We start from the raw sequence: 6,768 nt of genomic DNA on the forward strand, positions 1-6,768 counted from the left end.
TCTTCAGATGAGGAGACATCTTTTGCCTACAAAGCATGAGTTCGGCCATAGTTGGGACCATAAATATCTCTTTTCTCAGAAAGCTGGAACTCATGTGTGTTGAGCCTCTCAAGTATATCAGACGGATCGAGTGTCTTGAAGTCAGGACGTTCTTGTATCATGAGGGCAAGGGTGTCAAAAGAGGTGCCAAGTGATCTCAGCAGTGTCTTGACAATTTCATGCTTGGTGATCTCAGTGGTGCCGAGAGCCTGAAGCTCATTTGTGATGTCGGTGAGGCGATCAAACGTGAGCTGGACATTTTCATTGTCGTTTCTCTTGAAGAGATTGAAGAGATTGTGAAGAACACTGATCCTCTAGTCTCTCTGGGTAGAGATGCCTTCATTGACCTTGGACAGCCAGTCCCAGACTAGCTTTGATGTTTCCAGAGCACTCACATGGCCATACTGTCCTTTGGTCAGATGACCACAGATGATGTTCTTTGCAGTCGAGTCCAGTTGAATGAACTTCTTGACATCAGTGGGGGTGACACCTTCACCAGTTTTGGGAACGCCGTTCTTGACGACATACCAGAGGTCGACATCAATGGCTTCAAGATGCATGCGCATCTTATTCTTCCAGTAGGGATATTCAGTTCCATCGAACACGGGGCAAGCAGCGGAGACCTTGATTATCCCTGCAGTCGACATAGCTAAACTCCAGGTGGTTAAACCGAATCACACAGAACAAGGGAGTACCTTGCTCTGATACCAATTGAAAGTGCTAGTTATCGACTAGAGGGGGGTGAATAGGCGATTTTTAGGAAAGTCTTCAAAACATGGAAGTTTCAAAGACAAACGATAGAAACAACCTAATTGATATGCAGCGGAAGATAAACTACAACAAGCAAGCCATAATCAAGTATGCAATAGCATTAACGTTTGAAGATTAATAGCAGCTAGGTAGTAGGATCAGGATGGAAGATAGTATGAAGCCAATCAACAATAGTAGTCAAGCAATGAAGTCAATCGGATAAAACAATAAGCAATGACTTCATGAAGACAAACTTAAAGTAAAGGAGGGAAGAGATAGAACCAGTTGCTCGTTGAGGACACAGGATTTGTTGGACCAGTTCCAGTTGCTGTGACAACTGTACGTCTGGTTAGGGAGGCTGAGATTTAACTCAGAAGACCGTGTCTTCACCTTATTCCCCTTGAGCTAAGGTCACTTAGTCCTCGCCCAATCACTCTGGTAAGTCTTCAAGGGAGACTTCCAAACCTTCATAGACTTCGTTCACTCGGCAATCCACAATGACTCTTGGATGCTCAGAACGCGACGCCTAACCGGCTGGAGGATACACAGTCCTCAAGTGTAATAAGTCTTCAGGTCACACAGACAGAAAGACTTCAGTGATGCCTAACACTCTTTGGCTCTGGGTGTTTGGGCTTTGTCCTCGCAAGGATTTCTCTCTCTCAAATGCTTCGAGGTGGGTTGCTCTCAAACGACAAAAGCTGTATACAAACTCTGAGCAGCCACCAATTTATGGTGTAGGGGGTGGGCTATTTATAGCCACTAGGCAACCCGACCTGATTTGTCCAAAATGACCCTGGGTCACTAAGGAACTGACACGTGTTCCAACGGTCAGATTTCAAACACACACGGCAACTTTACTTGGGCTACAAGCAAAGCTGACTCATCCAAGTCTGGATAAGATTTGCTCTCATTATCTTCGCTCGAAGACATAGGATTTGGGTTGAGCATCACTTCAGTCACTCTGACTTAGTTCACTTGGACCCCACTTAACAGTACGGTGGTTCCTATGACTCAACAAAGAAGAAAGGAAACGACGAAACCACACAGTCTTCGCGCTCCATTGTCTTCACGTAATGTCTTCTCATGTCACAATTTTCAATATGAATATCTTCTCATACCACCATTGTCTTCAATGTCTTCATACATTTTTAGGGGTCATCTCCGGTGGGTAAACCGAATCAATGAGGGACACTACCTGCGTTATCCTGCAATTCTCACAAACGCATTAGTCCCTCAACCAACTTTGTCGTCAATACTCCAAAACCAACTAGGGGTGGCACTAGATGCACTTACAGATACCAAGGACATCAATGGCAGGTCGCGTCGCAACAAGCACAAGCGCCACATTAACAACGACAATGCTGAGGATACAGCAGTTAATGCCGGATTCAGAGACTCTAAATCCGGTCAGTGGAAAAAGCCATTTAAAAGAAATACTCCGGGCCCATACAGTTTGGACCGAATACTCGATCGCTCGTGCCAGATACACGACACCCCTGAAAAACCAGCCAATCACACCAACAGGGATTGTTGGGTGTTCAAGCAGGCAGGCAAGTTAAGTGCCGAAAACATAGACAAGGGGCTGCATAGCGATGACGAGGAGGAGCCCCGGCCGCCGAAAAATAGGGGATAGAAGGGCTTCACCCACAAGTGCGGACGGTGAACATGATATACGCAACCCACATCCCCAAAAGGGAGCGGAAGCGTGCACTCAGGGACGTATATGCGTTGGAGCCAGTCGCCCCAAAGTTCAACCCGTGGTCCTCCTGCCCGATCACTTTTGATCGAAGGGACCACCCCACTAGCATCCACCATGGCGGATTCGCCGCATTGGTTCTAGACCCAATTATTGACGGATTTCACCTCACTAGAGTCCTTATGGACGGCGGCAGCAGCCCGAAGCTACTTTATCAGGATACAGTGCGAAAAATGGGCAGACCCCTCAAAGATTAAACCCACAAAGACGACCTTTAAAGGCGTCATACCAGGTGTAGAGGCCAATTGTACAGGCTCAGTTACACTTGAGGTGGTCTTCGGATCCCCGGATAATTTCCGAAGCGAGGAGTTAATCTTCGACATAGTCCTGTTCCGCAGTGGCTATCACGCACTGCTCGGACGAACAACATTTGCAAAGTTCAATGCGGTGCCGCACTACATACCTCAAGCTCAAGATGCCAGGCCCTCGAGGAGTCATTACGGTCAATGGAAACACCGAACGCTCTCTTCGAATGGAGGAGCACACGGCGGCCCTTGTGGTGGAAGTACAAAGTAGCCTCTCAAGGCAATTCTCCATTCCGGCTATTAAACGTTCGGTCACCGTCAAACGCGCCCGGAGTAACCTACAACAAGACCGCCTGGCACGTTCCGAGCACGCGTAGCAATGCGGCCCCAACCCCAACCCTCGCGAAATTGCGAAACCAGTACTACGCGTACATAATTACACTCTGGAAATACCATGGGCATAGGGGGAGGGGCACGACCACGGCATGCCCAAAATGCGGCTCAACCGCACTAGGGGCTCCCGATTTTGTCATTCTTTTTTATTACTTTTAAGACTCCACTCTCCGGAAGGCCTGTCCGGCAGTACAATCGCCGAACACATGATGCAACAGCCAGGGAGGTAGAAAGCTACGTCGAATGTCAAGGTGGTCTCTACAACGAGCTAAATACCTGTCTTACATACCATCCCGCAACCCGCCCCTGGAGGGGGACATGTCAAATAGTCCCATCTCTTGCTTATAGCACTATTTGTATCGTTCTGCTTTTACCGCAGCCTATTCCAATAAACAATACATAGCTTTTGTCTATTATTGCATTCCTTTTTTTTATGTAAACATGTTCAGTTATGACATTATGCAACCGTACACTTTGGTACGACCAATACACCAGGGGCTTAAGTACCCCAGAATATGGTGTGAGAAGTCCGAACACTCTCAAGAGTGCGGCACCCCAAACTTATAGCATTATATGCATCGGCTCCGAATCATGTCTTGGGTCAATAGTTGGGTTTGCCCGGCTCCCATGTTTTGGTACCTTACGTTCCGTTATATCGACTAAGGTAGCGCATGGAGAACTACTACGATTGTGCCCCGGTTGAGCTGGGTTAAGCACCTCAGTAGAGAAAGCTAAAACTGGCCGTCATGATAGGGCGAGAGCTGGTCGCTGTTCGAGAGGTTTCGAGTCCCTAAAGACTTATGCCGCTTAGAGCGAGGAGCCGGCTTTGTCCGGCCTAGGCGTGGATAGCGCCCCGAACTCGGTCTTCCGAATACTAGGGGCTTCGCCGAATTTAAAATTATAGAATTCTATGGCTAAGTGAGAGTGATAAAGCATTATAGTCCGATTGCCTTGTTCGTTGTGCTGAGTGCCTCCTTCGAAGGACCCAAGAATGGGAACAAGAGCGCTCAGGTTTATCCCGAACACCCCAGCACTCGTGGCATGGGGGCAGAAGCCAACGACTCGCCATCTCTCAGATTTAATAAACGGCCGCACAGAAGGTAATATTTTAAATTCAAAAAGCGTTGCTTAGCGCATATGAACAAGTTTTCAGCGCACAGGATAACACAAGCGAGTTTACTGAAAAATTACATCCTTGGAACATTCATCCTCCATAAGGCGGGCACCCTTCAGGACACCCTCATAATACATCTCAGGCTTGCGATGCTCCTTGCCCTGTGGTGGCCCATCTGTTACCAGCTTCTCAGCATCCATCTTTCCCCAGTGCACTTTAACATGGGCAAGGGCCCTACGGGCGCCTTCGATGCATGCAGAGCACTTGATGACTTCAAGCCATGGACAAGCATCCGCCAGCCGCCTCACCAGCCCAAAGTAGCTCTCAGGCATGACCTCCCTAGGCCATAGCCGGACCATAAGGCCCTTCATGGCCTGTTCGGCCACCTTGTGGAGCTCGACCAGTTGCTTCAGCTGGTCGCTCAAGGGCACCGGGTGTCCGGCCTCAGCATACTGAGACCAGAACACCTTCTCCGTCAAGCTCCCCTCCTCGGCCTGGTAGTATGCGGCAGCGCCGGACACATTGCAGGGCAGATCTACGAATGCTCCTGGAGAGCTCCGGACTCGGGTAAGTAACAAGTAATTCACTTTCACGTGCTTGCTTTGCATAAAGAATGTCTTACCCGCCGCTATCTTCTTCATCGCGTCAATTTCCTGGAGGGCTTTTTGGGCTTCGGCCTTAGCAGATTTGGCGCTCTCAAGGGCCGAGGCGAGCTTGGACTCTCGAGTCTTTGAGTCAAGCTCCAAACTCTCGTGTTTTTTCATGAGATCCTGGAGCTCTTGCTGCACCTCCGCCACCCGCACCTCCTGCTTTTCTCGCTCGGTGCGCTCCACGGCCGCATTGTCTTCGGCCTTGGACATCGCTTTCTTCAGGGTCGCCACCTCAGTTGTGGCCCTTGTAATACTCACGTTGGTCCTGTCATTTTTTTCAACCACATCTTTTTTACATATTTACATAAGGTATTACTTACCTTCCTTGTCCTCGACCTACTTCTTGGCAAGGCCGAGCTCGTTCTCGGACCTCTCGAGGCTCTGCTTCAATGCATCAACCTCCGCAGTCAGTGCGGCAGATGTCAGCAGCGCAACCTGCATTCCCATATTGATATTGAGGGAGTCCTGGATTAGGGGGTGTCCGGATGGCCGGACTATATACTTTGACCGGACTCCTGGACTATGAAGATACAAGATTGAAGACTTCGTCCCGTGTCCGGATGGGACTTTCCTTGGCGTGGAAGGCAAGCTTAGCGATACGGATATGTAGATCTCCTCCCATTGTAACCGACTCTGTGTAACCCTAGCCCTCTCCGGTGTCTATATAAACCGGAGGGTTTTAGTCCGTAGGACGAACAACAATCATTCCATAGGCTAGCTTCTAGGGTTTAGCCTCTCTGATCTCGTGGTAGATCTACTCTTGTACTACCCATATCATCAATATTAATCAAGAAGGAGTAGGGTTTTACCTCCATCGAGAGGGCCCGAACCTGGGTAAAAACATCGTGTCCCTTGTCTCCTGTTACCATCCGCCTAGACGCGCAGTTCGGGACCCCCTACCCGAGATCCGCCGGTTTTGACACCGACATTGGTGCTTTCATTGAGAGTTCCTCTGTGTCGTCATCTTTAGGCCTGATGGCTCCTCCGATCGTCAACAACGATGCGGTCCAGGGTGAGACTTTTCTCCCTGAACAGATCATCGTATTTGGCGGCTTTGCACTGCGGGCCAATTCGCTTGGCCATCTGGAGTAGATCGAAAGCTACGCCCCTGACCATCAGGTCAGATTTGGAAGTTTTAACTACACGGCCGACGTCCGCGGAGACTTGATCTTCGACAGGTTCGAGCCGCAGCCAAGCGTGCCGCACTGTCACGATGGGCATGATCTAGCTCTGCCGCCGAACAGTGCCCTAGAGGCCGCACCATTGTCCGCTCCGACCCTTAGTTCGGAGCCGACTGCGCCCATCGAGGACGGGTGGCTGGACACCGCCTCCGGGGCTGCAATCTCTATGGCGATCGAGCCGAACACCATCCCTGTCCTTTGCGAAACTCGTGACTCCAAGGTGCTGGACTCCTCTCCGGACTCTAAGCCTTCCGCGCTCCTACCAATCGAATCCGATTGGGCGCCGATCATGGAGTTCACCGCTGCGGACATCTTTCATCACTCACCCTTCGGCGACATTTTGAATTCATTAAAGTCTCTCTCTTTATCAGGAGAGCCCTGGCCGGACTATGGTCAGCAAGGTTGGGATGTGGACAACGAAGAAATTCAAAGCCCACCCACCACCCACTTCGTAGCCACTGTCGATGATAGAAACCGACATGCTCGACTTTGATTTCGAAGACATCGACGGTATGGACGACGATGTAGAAGACGAGCAGGAACCAGCGCCTATAGGGCACTGGACAACCACCCCATCTCACGACGTATACATGGTGGATACACCTAAAGGAAATGACGACGAGGAACAAAGGGACGCAAC

The sequence above is a fragment of the Triticum aestivum genome, chromosome 7B (assembly GCF_018294505.1).
Source record: "Triticum aestivum cultivar Chinese Spring chromosome 7B, IWGSC CS RefSeq v2.1, whole genome shotgun sequence".
NCBI lineage: Eukaryota > Viridiplantae > Streptophyta > Magnoliopsida > Poales > Poaceae > Triticum > Triticum aestivum.